Source organism: Ornithodoros turicata, chromosome 1 (assembly GCF_037126465.1).
Source record: "Ornithodoros turicata isolate Travis chromosome 1, ASM3712646v1, whole genome shotgun sequence".
Classification (NCBI taxonomy): domain Eukaryota; kingdom Metazoa; phylum Arthropoda; class Arachnida; order Ixodida; family Argasidae; genus Ornithodoros; species Ornithodoros turicata.
Genome location: NC_088201.1, coordinates 92,021,298 through 92,040,880, shown reverse-complemented (window position 1 = coordinate 92,040,880; position 19,583 = coordinate 92,021,298). Strand labels below are relative to the sequence as shown.

The window sequence follows — 19,583 nt, the reverse complement described above, 5'->3', positions numbered from 1 at the left end:
CCATTTGTGTGATCCTGATTTTCCGAGAAAAGATGAAATGAAAGGGGGTCAAAAACCTTCGAGTGCTCATTATCTGTACGGGGAATACTAGAAGGAAGAACACCACTGCCCATGCACAGCAGGACCGCTCCTTGAGATATGAAGTGCAAAAAGACCTTTCCGGTGTTCACCTACCTAGGGAATTTCCATTCCTCACAAGATTACGCTATGGAGTCATCCGACAGAATATATGCATGGATAGCCTTCCCAGCGTCTCACCATATACTAGCTATTGATGCATACTATCAAAAAAAAAAAAATTTCGTGGCCACAAAATTTTCACAAAACGACCAAAGGGCTTATATGCGCGCACTGTATTTCGCGAAGTCAGAGATTAAATCTGTGACAGGATTAGTTTACTTACCACTAAGCACGATATTACCCCCACAGCATTTCGTAAAAGCAGCATTGATTCGCATTATTTTTATACGCCTTTGCACTTGTCGTGCGCGTGTAATTTTCACGAATTAAATCAGTCTGCTTCGCATCTATTAAATATATTTTTGAAAGTAAATGAACAACCAATAAATGCCCTCGATTATTACACTCAGACTCCGCCTTTACCAACATACCCCAATACCTTGTGAGTCCTACCATGCTCTATGCTTGTGCATGTATAAATTATTTTTGCCATTAAGGAGCTTCAGTCATGCACGTGGTTGAAAACATGACGCAGAGATTTGATGTTTCCTACCAGTCATGCCCCCCCCCCCCCCCTTCCCCCCAGCCACAACAAAGTATGTTATCCTGCGACAAACACTTTTCTACTATACTGTGCCACCAAACACAGCACACAACTTTCGAAAACAACAGGCACGTAAACAACTTGTTGAGCATTTGTCCGCCTTGAGCTTTCGGATGGTGAGCAAATGTCCTGGATCCACTCATCCCCTATCCTCCCACTCCTTCCCACACAAGTGGAGAGCGCTTCTCGCGCCGCCCTGCGTCAAGCACGGAATGTTTTTCCGGGGCGTAGCGCACAGCGTGTTGATGTTGTGTGTTTTCTCCACGTGGTATGGCGCCAAAGAAGTCGAAAAACAATTGTTGCGTGGTGAAATGTGGATTCACCTACAGAATTGCACCGTCTGGAAGGAAATTTTATTTGTTTCCTGGGAAGCCTCGTGAAAAGGAAAGAAGACTAAGTGGTTCGTTTACGTTAAACGTACAATAAAACGCTGCAGTGAAACGTATTCGCTGTTGGGAAGCTAAGTGAACATGACTCATTGTTCGTTTTAGTAAAGCTGGCCTGCCGTGGACGCCCACCAATAACACTGTCATACGTAGTCAGCCGACCCCAAGCGACAGAAAAACCTTGGGCCAACCTTGGCACTGGCTTGGCAAGCCAACCTGGCCACGCTTGGCTTGTGGTTGGCCAACGACGTCGTTTCTTGGTACGGATCTGTTCCTTGGCCAATAATTTGCCAACACTTGGCCAGCCAGTGTGCTCCCAATCATCAGCCAACTACACTGAGTAGTTGGCCAACAAGCTCGTTTCTAAGCACTTCCAACGTACGAGGCCAACGATTGGCCAGCCAGTGTCTACCCAACCTTTTAACAAACCATTCATAGTTGGTCAACAGGCTTATGGCTTGGTACTCCCACGCTTCCTGGCCAGCGAGCTTAGCAGTGGTTAGCCAGCTTGGATAGTTCTAAAAAAGACCATTTGCTTCAACTTCAAGGTTGCAACACATTGTTTATTATTTACTTCAAGGACAACTTCAACTGTGCTGTAGATGCACACGACCTCCATCCAACACAAAATATACATATAACAATTGGTTATTTCGCGGCAGTTACAGCTTTACCACACACAGAAAAGGCAACAACACAGACTTTTTTGTCACAAGGGGTAATAATTTGCAGCTCTAAAAAAATGTTGGGAGAAAAGGAAGCATCAGACAGACACAGTAGCACCTACAATGACGATAACCTTCACACAATGGTACACACAAAATGTGTCACAAAGAGAAAAAAATCTCGCATCAGCAACAGATGGAGATAAAAGGATTGAAATATATTAAAATATACGAGAATAACTGTTATAAAAAATCAACTGGCTTGCATCAGCAATCTTGGTTACCAGTCCAAAGTTACACAGAGGGAAGAACTTCAGCAGCATAATTGTGACGTGGAAAGAAAGTAACATTATGCCTCCATAAAGTTTGCCACACTTAACTCCCATCTGACTAGATGTCCACAGTTACACAGGTAAAAATGAAACTTGCACAACTGTGATGCTCATGTAAAAAGAGAATGTATCACTACATATCTATGAAGGGCGGTACTTTTCATCAGCCAGTAACTAGCAACTCAAGAAGAAAGCAGATACAAGAGTACTGCCGAGTGTCACTCGAAACAAGCAGCCATAAGAACAATTACAAAGTACAGCTAAGGGGCAGATGGAACAATTGCTTACTCGCAACTAAACTTTTACTGAACGACGGAGGGCTCCAATAGATGAGAGACGCCTCAAAACGTGGATACCGAGTACAAAAGGATACCTTAGTTGCCGAGAAGATAGTTTGTGTCCTGAGGGTTATCGACCGGGTGCTTATACAAGCCTCACGGTGCCGGATAAGAAAGTCTACCCATATCTCACGATATCTGTTAACAAAACAACGCCCTATTGTTGTAGAAATTAAGGTTTTGCAGTCAGTGTCTCTTCGCGAGTTTTTAGTCTAAAGTTTTAGTTGTGAGTAAGCAGTTGTCCCGCCTGTTCCTTAGCTGTACCCCGTGTTCTTCTCACAGCCGCCTGTTTTCATTTACCAAATACCAACAACCGCCTTGCAGGTGTGGTACTACTGAGGTAGAAAGCTACAGATATCTGGGCTACAGGAAAACAGTACTCGTACTTAAAGTGCACTGTTGCCACTCCGCTGTGGTTCGTCCACATGTGGAACTCCTGTGAACGTGTCCAATGTGCACTTAAAATAGTGCACAGAGAATACAGCAGGAGTGCAGTTGGATGGCGCACTGGCTGGTCCTGCAACAAAACGGCATCTTTCGCTGATGGGATGTTTCTTTTCTCACACCTCTGCTGTCTGCTTCTTCTTTCGCCTTCCAATTCGGCCACCACCACTGTCACTGGCCCAGGGCAGCCAGCTTCTACAGTGCTCTTTACAACAGCGTCCGTAATGGTGTTGTGGTGAACTCTAGCAGACGCTGGAAACGAATGAGTGAAACGCCTCTTAAGAACACTTACAATATTAATTGGCGCAATAGATGTGCTGTTTAACTGATTTGGCACTGAACTCTTGATAACTCAACTCACCACCCAAAGTATGCATTTGGCTTCAGCAGTGGTTTCACCTATCCAATACACATCATAATACCGTAAACATATGCGCGATGTATTAATTTTCGCGAGTAGCGCATTCAGTCATTGGCAAAGTTATTCACGAGTATTTAGTTTCGCAATCGCAGGACTGTTTCCTTTCGCGGGATAAAAGTCAAGCTGTGGTTGCGAAATTCGCAATTTTTCTAGTGGTCACGAAATTCGCAAAAATAACATCGCGAGTACAAATACGTTTACAGTATTTGTAAGTATCAATAGGGGCAACTTTGCGCACACTGTGATGTACTAGTAACATAGATCTGTACTTTGTCGGTATAAAAGAGTAGTGGTAAGAAAACGAAACATTTCCCGGACTGCTGTTCAATGGAGTTGGAGTGCGAGTAGCTCAAAGTAGATGTAAGCGTGATTCCATACCGAGAAACATGGCCTCGACTAGCTTTTGCAGTTGGCAGGTGCAGAACCTGCCACATGACGAATTACTTGACTCCAAGAACTTTGTGCTCCCACGGCTGCACATACTTTCCCACACAAGCATGCGGTATGATATAATGCGCATCTTCCCTAAATGGACGACACAACTTGCTCTGCTGGAGTTGTAAATAGACCGCATGGTACAATTACCGTCTTGTCCTCACTTGAAAATTGTGTGTCTGCGCACTCTAATATTGCACTGCTCACGCCGTAACTCAGACATGCGCTATTCATGTCTCAGTCCAAACTACAGCGGTGTCAGTGCAGTTATGACCAAAACATTAACTTTGTCGTTTACAAGTCCTTACCAGTTGATTCATTTTGAGAATCACTGAAGAGAGTTACTGAGGGTGACAGGCAGGGAGACTGCTCCATGCGCGTGTGCAGAAACGAGGCAGAGCGCTGGTCACCTGTAAAAGTCACATAAAGAACGCATTTCAACAGCAAATGAACATCTAGTAAAAATGAAAAACAGGGCTCTCATTTTGATTCCACAACATTAATTTTCACCTCCCCACTGGATCCGCAAAGGGAGTCCGTTGGTAACGCACTGATAACGTATATTCTCCACTATCATATTCCTACCACCCACCTGCTGGTTCATGTAGAGAACAGCATTCTCAATTGCAGACTCTAGCAGACTTCGTGTCTCTGTGTTGGGCCCCTGCTATACCACACCTAAATGTACAGAGGGATGGTTTAGCTGCAGTTATGAGCAGAAACAAATATACGACCACGAAAGTTTCCCTTGTGGTAAACGAAGAAACGAGAGGTATTAGAGTATGCAGCAATGCGACAGCAAAGTAGCCACCTACCACTGTAGGTTGAATTGATCAGCAAGAGATCACGGTTTGTAGGTGGACCCTGAAAACACAGTACAGCATGCTGTACTTGGACGTTACCGATGACTTGGAATAGCAGCAGCTTCATCAGGACTGCCCAAAAGTGCGACTGCACCTGTTGCGCAAATGAAACATGAGGCATTGCATAGCTGCTTCTCATGCACAATGAATAGAGCTAGTCAAAGAGATAATACATCAACATCACGCAAGAAACATCACAGGCAGTGTGCACACAGCTCTTATCCCCTGTACACCCCAAGCTGAAAGCAAAGCTGATACCTACGACCGTATCGTGCTTGAATCTGTTATGACCAGTCGAGGTGGCATTGTTGGCGCTGGAGGAACCTTCACATAACACTGAGAAGCTGCAAAATAAAATCGCATTAAAGAGAAGCCTACAAATTATGCACCCCTAGTTGCGAACTGACCTTTCTTCGTTCCTTGAACAATATCTGGCTCACCATTGTCGTCATTGTCAGAGAGCATAACCCTTTTTCGAGATTTACACGTCTTGTTCTGATACTCACTATCACACTCTAAGTTGCAACAGGCAGAAGGTCAAATGCTTCATCCGCATTGTCTAAAATGGAATTTAAATTTTTCATTTAGGTAAATTGAGCAGAAAAAGCTGATAAGGAAGAAGATACATTTTGACAAGCAAATGAAAGCCATCTGTGTAAAGTGCAGACAAGGTGGCGCATAACGTCATGAATATTTTTTTCCTGTCACCATTATAACACTACCACCCAGTGAAGCTTTTCAGTCCCTGTGCGCAGTGTTTGTGTGAACGGGAAGAGCAGTTAGTTGATATCAGCTTTCCTCGGTGAGATGTCACGTCAGATGTGCCTTCATTTCAACAAAACGACCGCGGAAGCTTAAGCGCTACACGCATATGGCATTCCACTTGTTACATGCAGCACCAGTATTCAGAATTCTCAAAAAATCCCACACTGAACTTGTCGATACTAAACACAGTTCACACAAGCTCAGCTTTGATCACATTTCAATCACCTCCTGATGCTCTGCATAGCAGAAACTGTGATTACTGATGAGTGCTTTGAAAATGCAAAGTTATTGCCTGGGGAACGACTCACAACATTCCAACCCAGCAGAGTCCAAACCATCAATAATATTTTAATGCCTTGATGAGTCGCCACTGATATTTGCTCACACTTTATTTGATCAATTTTTCAAAAATTTGCCAAGTATCCGTAAAAGCCCCCGAAAACAACCTGTTTTTCCTTTGTTTTTTCTTTCAAAAAGCAGGAAATGTCATATTTCTGGTCAGGCCATGCAAGGTTCCATTTCACGAACATGCGTTCACACCCAAAAGCACGATGCGTAAGAAGGACTTCATTTAGAGTGAATTTTAAGGTTCGCGCGATCAGCTTCACTAATTATCAACTAGCAAAAAAAAATAAATAAATAAATAAAAAGAAGAGAAAAGATCACATAAGATACTATATCAACCTGCAGAGAAACTTACGATAGACTGTCGGCGCTCTGGTTCATCGTTGCACACAGCTAAAATCATTTTCGTAATAACATACTTCACACGCCATTTGGGCGCAACGAACCGATGGGGTGCGGAAAGTCCACCAACTCTAGAAAATTCCCTGTGATTAAAACAGGTACACTGGATTGAAGGCAGTGACGTTAACTGTATTGACGCAGAGCCATAATGGCTAAACTATTTAAAAATAGCGTCTATAGCACCTGTACGAAACGCAAAGTTTAGGGACGCAACCGTCAAAGAAGGGAAACTTCCAGCAACATGATGTTTACACTTTGCAAATGGGTATACTTACCTGTAGGTTGGACAGGACGACAAAAAGCTGACGACCAGCAACAAACAAATCGGGTTGGATGACGCAGCACGAAACATCTAATAAATTATGCAGGCGAGTTCTTCACGGCGAGCCGAAACGGTTCAAACCAGTGAAACGAACGCGGGAGCAGCAAGGATTGCCTTGGATTGGCATGGCGTGCGGTAACCAGGTAACTGATGCTAACCCCGCTGCGTTTCATTGTGGTTAATCACTACCTGTAAAATATACTAAAAAAGGGAATACATTTAAGACACGAACCTAAATGACAATATCATTGTTCAAAAATTTGCTACAGCCACGTTACTGCGGAGCTACTGTGTTTTGTTTTGACATCGCACAAAATGCAAATGGCGTGGATGTCTGGTGGCTACGCTCATGCTAACTTCATTCTAATCAGGATAATTTTCATGTGTTTGCTGTTGAACTCTCGAAGGATTACCCAGTGTCGTTGATGTGAATATGACCCCATTGCGAGCACGTGACAAATAAAAAACCTTAGCCATATGTTGCAATATCTGAAATGTTATCGGAGGCCAACCTGGACTAGGCATGTACACCATCAACTGGATGCAACAAGTACACTTTACACAACATAAAACCAGAGACACAAAATTAACCACTTTTTGCATGCTTCAGCTTGCGACTAGCGGTACCAGCTGTCGAAATTTTAAAAGAAAAAAAATCGTCCGCGAGATGGAGGGGAGAAGTCGACCACAAAGATTGGCTCAGCCACTTTGGCCGACAGTTTGCCAACCATTGTTATGCCTTAGATACTGCCAACTTCATATCAACATTGGCAGGACTGCGGCATGCCAAGCATTGTTATGTGCTACTATGGGCCACGAATGTTTTGAGATTGGCAGGCCGACGGTCGTTGGCCGACCAGCAGCCGACGATTATCCAACCGTTGGCCATCGGCCATTGCTTGCTCGGGACGCGGAGCTAAGTCAAATGATCCAAGAAGTACTTAGTATGTTGCGTCTATTTTTCCTTCCGTTTATAAGGGAAGTCTGCTCCTTCAAGCTCAAGCTCCTTGCCAAAGCCAATAATTAAGAACAACCATTCTCACTCCACATTTACTCACTAAGGACAAAATACCGTGTGGCTGAGGTGTTCGAAGTTGATACAACCTGTCTTACATTCCCAACATAAGCATGCTCTTCTCAGTATTGTACCCGCCACCAAAAATAAGTAACGAAATACAGCTACCGCTACCAAATAAAAGTAACGTAAATACTATGCTGCTACTTGTCCGCTACCGTACCCTTCTGTATGCTGACCCTCACATAGCCAATATGCAGTATAGAGTATGCCACAACTTATACCAGCCGATATATATTATTTCACATTGATCTTCACCTTGAGATGATGCGCATCTAAGACACATATAGCGCATGTGTGCATTTAGAAATTTTCCTGACAGAATGTTTGGAGCACAAGACGATTTTTCTGCAGTGATAGTATTTTGTCCGAGATATCCGCGGAGTCCCAAACTCAAACTCTTCTGTGTGCTTCCCGCGTCGACTGATAGATCAGTGTGATCAAATGGCGCGACTGCCCTCCCATGATAAGCAACCACACATCCAGTCAAAAATAAGTGGCTACCATGAGGTGAAAGCACCAAACGAATGGCATAATGTTTGTTCTCGCCAGGGCCAACGCCGTGCTGTTGGCATTCTGCACCAAAGCTTAGGTCTCACAGGAATTGTTATTATTATTATTATTATTATTATTATTATTATTAAATGTTTTCCCACCCTCTGCATCCCTTCTTCCGTAGCCACACGACGGCTTCCCTTACAAAGCGTTTGACTATACGAAAATCTACGTTCAATACGCTTTTTCCTGGAGTATGAGCTCCCCAGTAAGAGTCTACCCGTGTGAGATCACCTCCATAATGAAACATTTAGAGAGAGAAAAATATCATGTAGCTTTTCCCCGAATATATATCAAACGCTGTCAACAATCAATTGCTTTAAGCTTATCGCCTGTGTACCGCTAGGAAGGAAGTGTGCAAAGAGCATTAATAGACATGTTGGCGTGCACTGACTCCCGGGTAATATTAATATTGATTCATTTTGTGTGGCTCATATACCCAGACTATGGGTATATGAGTCTACTTATTATCTCATATTACATAATAATAAGTAATACATGAGAAAATAAGTAGACCGCGTTAAGCAACCTATGTAAGCTTAGGTAATTTTTATCTCGCAGGAAGTGCTTCACCTGAGGCACAGCAGGTCGGCGGTACGTTTGGAGTGGAATGAATGACTATAGCGATATCTCATTGTGTTTCCGATATATTTTCGTATTTCTGTTCCAAAACACACCACGCTTTGTTTATCTGCTCCGATCAATAAAGCTGCAATACACGGTTTTAAATGTGCTATCAACACGCTTACAGTAGTATTTGCAACTGGTATTGTATGACGGGAAACTAGCTTCGTAGCCAATATTACGCAGTATGTTATTTATTTATTTATTATACGTCAAAGGCCCGTAGGCATAACATGACGGAGTCGTGGGTTGCATAATAGCAACGTACAAAGCATAAGTTATAGGCAAAGTGCAAAAATACTTATATGAACAGCAACAAACAAACAAACAATGGACATTATACAGTCATAACTAAAGAAACATTGTGGACACTAAATGCTCGAATCACCCATTAAATCAACAATTCTCTTTTTGAATGAAACAGGATTAGTAATGGTTGCAATATCATGGTCAAGATCATTCCGGTGTCGTATTGAACGAGGCAAGAAAGATTCCTGGTAAAAGTCGTGCTTGCAAAATGGCCTCATTATTTTATTAGGATGGTCAAGGCGCGAAGAACTGTAATATGCACTCTGTAACATATCTGTGTGTAATGCCTTGTTGTGAAAAATCTCGTGAAAAAGTGTGATGGACGCGATCTTGCGACGCTCAGACAGCAAAGCAAGCTCAGCCTTTTTCTTCATGAGGGAAACACTGCTGTGCGGAGAATAGTCACTGAAGATAAAACGAGCCGCTCGGTTTTGAACTGATTCAAGGGATTGTGATAAGCTGCTCTGAAAAGGGTCCCATATTGGAGACGCATATTCTAACTTTGGCCTGACAAACGTTGTGTACACTTGTTTTTTAACTGTTGAGTTGGATTGTCGAAGTCGTCGTCGGAGGTAGCTGTTAGCTCTTCCCACAACATGCGCTACGTGAGCGGTCCATGACATGTTGCTAGAAAGGTAAACTCCCAGATATTTGTAAGTATCGACATGCTAGAACGGAAGAACCAATGCGGTAAGTAAACTCTTGGGGTTGTCGCCGCGTGAATGACATGACTTTGCTCTTAGTGTTATTGATTGGAAGCTGGAAGGTAGAGCACCAAGAAAGAACGATGTCGAGATCGCTCTGTAGCTTACTGGCATCGAAGCAATCCGCTACTGTCCGGTAGAGCACACAGTCGTCGGCAAATAACCGCATATTAGATGAGATACCCAAGGGCAGGTCGTTAATATATATCAAGAAAAGAAGCGGTCCAATGACGGAGCCTTGAGGTATACCGGACGTTACTGAATAAAATGGTGAGGATGAGGAATTGGCAAACACGTACTGTTTTCGATTGCTGAGAATTTTTTTTTTTATCCATGCTAGCACAAACGGATCTAAGTTAAGACGTGTGAGTTTAGTAAAGAGTTTAGCGTGAGGAACCTTATCAAAAGCCTTTGCTAAATCCAGAAAGACTGCGTCGACTTGCAGACCAATATATATATATATATATATACATACCTTATACATACCTGTTATACCTACCTGTTATATATACCTGTGTGTGTTTCGCAAATGTGAGCTAAAAAGTTAGAAATTGCACACACTTAGCTTATAAAAGTTAGTGAAATTGAGGAAGATCGTCACATCAGTCTGCATCAGTAACTAAAAGGAATGACAAGACGAAATTCTGCTTCATCGCTATCTCACTTTTTCTCTCTGTTCCACGTCTCCCATATTATGAAAAGTAGCGGTAGCGGTAGCGGAGAAAGACCGCGGAGAAAAGGAGCGGTAGCGGAGACCGCTGCCCGTATTTGAAGCGGAAATACTTTTTCCGTTACCAATTTAAAATGTAGCGCGATCGCTACTCCGCTACTGAGAAAAGTAGCAGCGCTACTAGTAGCGCCGCATTTGATGTACCGTCAGGGTTGCGTGATTTATAGGTACGTTGGATTAGGCCTGTACTGCCTGAACCAGTTCCGGTGATGCTGCACTCGCCCGTTCGTTTCGCCCACTGATCTCTATGTATAAAGGCTGGATCGCGCATAGGAGAGGGGCGCGTGGGAGAGAGGCGGCAACCGGCCGCCATGTTGGAGGGCCCACTGGCGCCGGCTGCTCCCATAGGAAACAATGGGAAGTGATTTGATTTGGAGTATTTATTGCGCTTTAAACGCTCCTCATTGCTGATTAGCATGCATCTTTCTTAGGAGTCAGTGTGCTGATGTATTCCAAACGTGCTTCAGCCGTGTTCCTGTAGTTTTTAATGGTAATTGCCTTTTTGTTCTTCTCCGCTGCCTGTATTCCAAATAGGGGGCCGTAAGTGTTGCGCACACAGGGAGCATACTCATGAAGGTGAATTCGGTGAATGGCAACCTATAAAATTCATTCTTTTTGCTCAGAGAGGTTTCACACTGTTTGTTATTGTGAGGTACTTCCGTTTTTCTATTTTTTTTGTTTGTTTTCGTTTCTGTTCGGTCTTCGTGGGTGTTCCGCGGTTCTCGTTCGTTATTGTGTGGTTTGGTGTTGTATGGTTCTCGTTTGACTTTTTCCGTTATCGTATTATGTTCTACGAGTGTCTCTGTGTGTATTGCAGAACACACAACCTCGATCCTTATTCTGAAGGGGACCATTATTTTATTCACCACATCACCACTAGCAATGGGTTGGAGTATGGACCCTGGCGATGAAACTCCCCATTCCTCATCTTAAAATAACGTTATTGTCACGCGTGCTTTGCAGTTGTTCAGCTGTCAGCGTATTTCGTTACAGAAATTCGAAGCGCTGTGCACGAAGAGCATGCACGTGCATGACTTATCACACACGCTGTAGGAGCGACCGCACATACGAGGTTAACACAGCAGTTTATTTACTTCCACGGTACCTCACAGATTAAAAGAACAGTGGAACAAATTGGCGTAGGTTCTGCATCCGGTTCTTCGGCACAGCTGAGCGACTGTGAGGGGAACCTGCAAGCACAAGCGCATTGTTTATAGAAAATACATGGTATTGAGATTTGTAGGAGCAACCACACATACTTTCTTAGTACGCAATGGCACCAGCGAAGTAGCAATGCAAACAAGTCCGAGTTGTCAGATGCACGCGATACGAAGAAACAGATTTTTCCTCAAAATAAAGAGCTTACCTGTGAAAAATTATCCCTCTTTCTCTGTCCGTATGAAGTGTACTCAAAGCTGCAACAAACTGGCATGACATGCCCTTTAGTTTAAAGTAAATCTTAAAAAATACGAGCAGCCCCGCTTGAACTAAATGCAGACGACAGAATCCGTTGGGCCCACCAATATGGCGGCCGGTGACCACGCTGTGGGCAGTCCCACTTCCGCTAATGAGATGACACGACAGTCCCATTTCGCCTAATGGCATGCACCCCTCTCGCCCTCTTAATCCTAAAACTCACATTAGGCACACCGGGAATAGGCGAAATGGGACGTAACCACTGTGGCTATGAGCGGCGTACAGATGTGGATAGATGTAGAGAGGACAGCAGGAAGGTGTGTGGGACAGGGGGCGGGGTCACCGTGTTGAATATAATAAACCATAGGGTGCAAGCTGATCTCGTTCCATATAAGACATATCCTTCGAATGTGTGCGGTACTTGTGAACCATCAATTGTTAGGTCACCAGAACGACATGTATAATTTGTGTAATATCACCTGGACAAGTGGGACACTGTGTGACGAATGCATATATTTTACATGAGCGACAGACTTGTGCCCGTTACTCGAAAAAAGTAATTGATTACCGTTACTTCTACTCAAAAAGTAATTGATTACCATTACCAATTACTCGACTCCAAATGTAATTGAGTAACGAGTAAAAAGTAACGCGTTACTCCGGTCGTTACTCTGCATTCACAGAAATTATACTCGTCTTTGTGTGCCTCAGAAAAAGAAAAAAAAAAGAAAGAAGAAGGAAAAGTTTAACACTGAAGCTGAAACTTTAAAGCTGAAATAACACGAAAAACAAAAACGCGTAGGACAGGTAGATCTCTACGTCTACTGTATTTATCGACAGGGAAGACGTTGACCCGATTGTGGAAGAACATTGCATGGCACTTCCCCATGACTCACAAAACGTCCAAAGCTTCTGGTACCACCACACTGGTGTAGGAAGAGCGAGAGCTAGAGTCACTGTACCGGGGGAAGAGTACCGCAACCGCTCCGCGTCGTCTGCTCCGGCAGCCATATTGCTTCCAAGCCGCCGCGGATCGCGTGCTAGGATAGCTGTAATCAGTGTTACATCGCGTTGATTTCGCGGCTGTGCACCAAAAATTTTGTCACTTCCTGTGGTGGGACTCGGCTAATACTTAATGAAACAGGGCACGAGCATCACTACAGCATAGTTTGTTCTATTCTGTAGCTAACAGACGAATTATGTTGGCGCGTGTTCGCCTCTGAAAGGCATCGTCGAGACTCGTTTGCGCTCTATAGATGAGTTTTTTTTCTTTTAGTTCACTTGTTTTGTGGACATAAAACTATAGTGCTCGTGTGTGCAGCTTCAGGTTGACATAAATAACCTCCACCAGTTTTATTCTCATCTCTTCGCAAATAAATTTCTATTTCACACGTTCAATGGCTATGTGAATGACAACGTTTTTTCACGCGCATGTAAAGTGCTGTGGGTTGTTCTTCCAATCCCCCACTCCAACTCAAGCAGTTGATCTTCCATGAGGAGTAGACCGTGAGCTTCAAGTCACTACATTCCGTCTCAGCCTTTGCTCGTTTCTTTTAAGACTGCGACCTCGTCGAGGGGACCATCACATGACTTGTCTGCAGGTTTTTCCTGTGCATATTCCTCGATGCTCTGGTCACAGAAATTTGTGACGGTGTTGTCTTCCTCTGCAAAGTTGATTCTCTCACAATTACAGCTCAATATTTAGGAATAGTTTTCATAAGTTTCAAAAATTCTCATAGTGCATATCTACATATATTTCGACGCATTACCATCCTCCACTGCCCCTTGATCTTACACTATGTTGTCATCAACTTCAGTGTGCAAGTCTTTTGGTGACTCCTCGGAGGACTCTGCGTGCGAAGGACGGGGGATAGGAGCCTTCCTCAGCCTCGTAGGTGTCCGGTATGCAAAACTGCTTGGGACTGCCGTCCACTTCAACTTCTTTCGAATCTCCTTGTCCTCGAAGTCGTCGCGTGTGAAGTGGTCGTGATAGTGGCGTTTTGTTAGCACAGCAGGACAGGGAACGTAATGGGAAGATCCAACAAGCACTACTTTGATACGCCCGGCTGTTCTTCGCACAGTTGAACTGTTATTCAATACTGTGTGCAAAGGTTCTGCAATGAAAAATAGACACGCCACGAAATCTACCTCGCTCAAATGTATGTTATTCGTAGGCGCGAAGTTGCAGTTGTGTCCCGTTGCAGCACAACATCCAGACATGGTTGTTCGTAGTTCCTCAGCTCTCTGAGATCCATTTCACGTACAAAAAACCAAGAGCGGCACACGAACATACGCGCACATGCGTCCCAGCTATTGCGTTCCCCGTAGACCCGGCGGGAGGTTGGAAGCAAAGAGGAGGAAAACGCACCACGTGACGCGCCTCGGCGAATGAGCAAGGCGGCGGCACTGGGAAAGCGAATGCGATACTCTTCCCCCGGGTACAGTGACTCTAGCGAGAGCGACCCTGAAATTCCAGAACGTTATTACAATGACCTGCCCTTGCTATAGTAGAACGATCCAAGAAAGGCTGACGGTACGAGGGGCTTGACTTGGGGCAGAACATCTGCAAGATCAGTTAATCTCTGCCGGAAAAGTAAAGAATTACTTACGAAAAATTACTTTCACAATAAAGTAACTGATTACTAGAAAAATTACTCAAAAAAGTAATTGAGTACAAGTAACGCAATTACTAGTAACGCGTTACACACAAGTCTATAAATACATTTGAGTATTTATTTATTTATTTAAATACCCTCAGGGCTTGCGCGTTACAGAGGGGAGTGGTAGTTAGAATAAATGGGTTACAGAAGCAAAAACAATCGAACAAACAAAACTGAGTACAAAATATAACAATGATGTCAAAACAACGAAGATGATTACAATGCAATAAAATCACTAATGACACTTTTGAACTGAGCAATGGGCGAGATTGACGTTAGTGAACCGGGGAGGTTGTTCCAGTCGACGGCAGTACGGTAGAAAAATGAGTCAGCGTGAGTCTTGGTTGAACAAGATGGAATGTGGACCTTTTGACGATGGTCAGTGCGGTTTGATATGTACGCGGGCGGAAAAATAAAGCGAGATCGCAAGCTATCGTTATGGTAGTAAATTTTATGGAACAGGCACAGACGGGAAATTTTTCGTCTGGAAGCTAGGTTAGTAAGCTGCAGGTTACGTTTCATGGAGGTTACGCTGGCTGTGCGTTGGTAGTTGCCAAATATGAAGCGGGCAGCCCTGTTCTGAATGGTTTCAATGGCCTGAACAAGGACTGATGAACCTGGATCCCAGACCGAAACAGCATATTCAAGCTTCGGACGGACAATGGATGTGTACAAGGATAACTTCAGATGCTGAGGTGCCTGATGAAAGGTGCGCCTAAGATAACCCAAAGTACGGTTAGCGTTGCTTACAACATACTCGACATGTGCTTTCCAAGACAAATCAGATGAGATGAAGACGCCCAGGTATTTGTAGGAAAGAACCAAATCTAATGTAAAGTTATCAAGAGTGTACGACTGGCAGTGTCCACGGACTCGTGTTATTCTCATGTGTTTACATTTGTTAATATTGAGTTCCATGCTCCAAGTGTGGCACCATGTTAATATGTTATTAAGATCAGACTGAAGAAGCAGGGCATCAGACTCCTGTAAAATTTCTTTGTATAGAACACAATCATCGGCGAATAGACAAATAGACGATGACGAAATACACTGCGGCAGGTCGTTAATGTAGATTAGGAAAAGGAGAGGACCAAGCACGGAACCCTGGGGCACACCAGATAGTACGGGAGCTAGACAAGAATCAGCGTCGTTAATGGTTACGTATTGGCTCCTATCAGAAAGGAAGCAATGCAGCCAGGACAGTACGTTAGTATCAATGTTGAGTGCACCGAGTTTATGAAGTAGGAGACGGTGCGATACTTTATCAAATGCCTTCGAGAAGTCAAGGAATATGCAGTCGGTCTGGGACCCTTGGTCAAGAACAAAGCTTAAGTCGTGCACGAATGACACCAGTTGAGTTTCGCAGGAAAATGATTTCCGAAATCCATGTTGACTATGATGAAAGAAAGAGTTGGATTCGAGGAACTGTACCAAGTGGGAATATATGACATGCTCAAGAACTTTGCATGAGATGCTGGTAAGAGATATTGGACGATAATTGGCTGGGGAGTGTTTGTCACCGGATTTGTGAAGGGGAACTACCTTTCCAGTTTTCCAGTCGCTCGGAAGACAACCATCTTCTAATGACTGCTTGTAAATCATAGATAACATTAATGAAGAATAACAAGAAGTATTTTTTAGGAACTTTGAATTGATACCATCTGCACCGGAACTTGATGACAGCCTTAACGACTCGATGACCGTTTTAATCCCGTAGGGATCAATGGCAATGGGTTCCATGACAACGTGATTCGAAGTAGGAATGTGAGGTAGGACGGTTATTGCAGTGTGAGAAAACACACCACAAAAAACATTATTAAACACATCTGCACACTCAAGGGGAGGGATTGGCTCGTCGGATGAGTCGATTAAGGTTATGCAGGAGTTGCGCTGCTGATGGTTATTAACTGTATTCCAGAACTGTTAAGTTATTTTTAAGCATGTCTGGCAATGAGACGGAAAAAAAGTGTGCCTTAGCTTCCTTAATGGCGTTTTTGTACTGAGAAGCGGTCTCATGATATCTACTCCATTTGGTGGCGCATTGGGACGCTTTGGCCGCTTTGAAAAGTCGCTTCTTCCTATTACAGAGTCGATTAATATGTCTGGTGTACCACGGAAGCTTTGAGTTGGAATGTATGTATACGAGAGGAATGTGTTTGTTGATGAGTTCTAAAGCTTTGGCTTTGAATAGTGACCAGTTATGCTCAACAGAGCGAGAAGTGAAATCCGTGATAAATGTATCCAGGAAAACACTGAGCTCATTGTTAATATCTGTGAAGTTAGCTCTGTTGTAATTCCTGATGGGCTTCATCCTTGACACGCGCTTTTGTATTGGAATGTTAATAAAGAAGTGAATAACGGAGTGATCACTAATCCCATCTATGCAAGATAAATTAGTGACAAGTTCAGGTGCAGATGTCAGAACAAGGTCAATGATATTTGCACTTGTGGATGTTATTCTTGTCGGGCAGTGTACAAGCTGATAAAGATTGAAATCGTGACACATGTTTACAAATGCATTCAATTGCACAGGCGACTGAGCTGCCTGGGGCACGACATCAAGCCAGTTAATATTCGGGTAATTAAAGTCACCCACTAAGAGCATAGGACATCCGGGAAATCTATTCACGAGGACATTTAACGCATCGTGCAACTCATTGACAAAGGTTGAGGCCGAAGATGGAGGACGATAACACACTCCAAGTAAGATACGTTTGAAATTATGGGTTACAGAAACCCATATCATTTCAAGGTCTGTGGGGAAGCTAATTATCGAGGATACAATCCCCTCAGCAACAGCTATAAGTACGCCCCCACCTGCCCTAAGACCTCTGTCTGCACGATATACATTGTAACGTTTGTGACACAGAAACAATTCATGACTAGACACTTTGGCTGACAGCCATGTTTCAGTTAAAAACACGAAATCAGCATCACATGAATCAATCAAAGAAGAAAGTTCATCGCGATGCTTCAACAACGATCTAGTATTAGTGTAAACAACAGAGATATTGGCATGAGAGGAATGCTATGCAGTGCTTTGCTTAGAGTTAACGCCGTCAGGCAGCAACGGGCACTGGCCTACACGATTACCTTCAACTGGGGGAGGATTATGAGTATTGGAAACAGGCTGACCCGAAGTGGTTGTAAAAGCGTGAAGCTCCTGGATACAATTGTTATGACTATCATAACGATAAGAATGATTGTTCACGAACAATGTATTATACCTAAGCTTAAAAGGTGTTCCCATTGACTTGCCATATTCTATTAACTTTTTCCGTGCAAGTCTTGTGGCCGCACAGAAGTCTTCGGATATTGAAATGTCGGTCGACTTCAGCTTAGCCTTAGCCTGCAGAACCAACTCGCGTGTCTTGTAAGAAGAGAACTTTGCTATGATGGGACGTGATTTAACTGATTTGAACGCACCGATTCTATGCACTCGTTGAAAGGCGTCAATTGTGACGGCAAGGCCGAGCTTTTCAGATAGCACTGCAAGCACCTTCTCTTCTGATTGTATCCATGTTTCCAACGAGCTATCAGGAATCCCGTGGAAGATCAGATTATCACGCCTGGAGCGATCTTCAAGGTCGTCAAGCCGGGACCACAAGCGAATGTTTTGTTTCTGTAGTGTACAGAGTTTGTCTTGGATAGTATGTATAGAGGATGCCGTGTTCTCGACAGCAGTTAGCCTTGAACTCAATTCTGAAATTTGAGACGAGATATCGACCTGCGTTTTCTGTACTGAAGCAACAGCCTCCAGCACATCAGTCTGTGTTTTTTGTACTGACTGTACCGTTGCTAGAAGCTGGGCCTGACCGGATTCCAACGAACCAGATCGTGTGCTAAGGTTTTGTACTAACTCCAAAATCGTGTCAATTTGCTTTGTCTGGTCTTGCCTAGTATTTGGACCTGGGTTAAGTTCAACATTGCCGGACAATATAAAGAGACGTGGCACACAATCATAGACAAGGGCAATCAGGCATACGAGTAGCTGGTAAATAACACTGAGGCACTCGTTGAGCGTACGATACAGAGCATGTGGGCAAGGCAGCTCCAAAAGTAATCTGTTGCTAGTTTTTTTAGCAAGGAATGGGTACACGGTTCTCACCTGTGTGAAGAGCAGAAAATGGTTTAGCGTAACCCACATAACGGAGCTGCAATGCCCACTGCCGTCTTCAGACACTCCCGCGCTTTTAAGAGGAAGGCGGAGGGTAAACAAATCCATTGTTGCCTGAGTCGGCGACGTGGTTCCACCAAATGGGATGCTCAGCGGCGCATACGACGGCGTTGGATGGGTTGGCGTTCCAGTCGTCGATGTGTTCCAAAGGTGTAGCTTGTCGGAGACATCAGGCGTCCACAAAGGAACGAACTGTGTGAAGAGCAGAAAATGGTTTAGCGTAACCCACATAACGGAGCTGCAATGCCCACTGCCGTCTTCAGACACTCCCACGCTTTTAAGAGGAAGGCGGAGGGTAAACAAATCCATTGTTGCCTGAGTCGGCGACGTGGTTCCACCAAATGGGATGCTCAGCGGCGCATACGACGGCGTTGGATGGGTTGGCGTTCCAGTCGTCGATGTGTTCCAAAGGTGTAGCTTGTCGGAGACATCAGGCGTCCACAAAGGAACGAACTGTGTGAAGAGCAGAAAATGGTTTAGCGTAACCCACATAACGGAGCTGCAATGCCCACTCATGATCAACTGTGCCGTGCCTCCAACTCCGTGCAACTTGCCTCCTCCATTCATTCTCGTAGGTGATATCAATGCACATCACCCATTGTGGGGAAGCCGGAAAAGGGAGAATATGGAGCGACGTCATTGACGAACTCGATGTGTGCTTGCTGAACGATGGCTCCTCCACATTTATGCGTAGGGACTTCACCACGGATGTCCTCGATGTCTCTATCTGCTTGAAAGATGTCTTCAGAAACGCGTCATGGTCTACGGATTGTGATGGGAGAGGAAGTGATCACCTTCCGATATACATAGCGATCCGTGGATGCACCATGC

General features: G+C 44.1%; 2 long non-coding RNA genes across 2 annotated transcripts; both read right to left on the bottom strand.

Moving 5' to 3' along the window:
- Positions 1-1,750: 1,750 nt before the first annotated feature.
- On the bottom strand, positions 1,751-6,890 carry LOC135366318 (uncharacterized). Its single transcript, XR_010414139.1, has 7 exons — positions 6,456-6,890; positions 5,076-5,227; positions 4,931-5,012; positions 4,621-4,762; positions 4,398-4,483; positions 4,114-4,215; positions 1,751-3,201 (listed from the first exon to the last, which is right to left on the bottom strand). It is a non-coding gene; the product is annotated as an uncharacterized LOC135366318 (long non-coding RNA).
- Positions 6,891-11,569: 4,679 nt separating this feature from the next.
- On the bottom strand, positions 11,570-19,024 carry LOC135366326 (uncharacterized). Its single transcript, XR_010414140.1, has 2 exons — positions 18,684-19,024; positions 11,570-11,689 (listed from the first exon to the last, which is right to left on the bottom strand). It is a non-coding gene; the product is annotated as an uncharacterized LOC135366326 (long non-coding RNA).
- Positions 19,025-19,583: the final 559 nt, after the last annotated feature.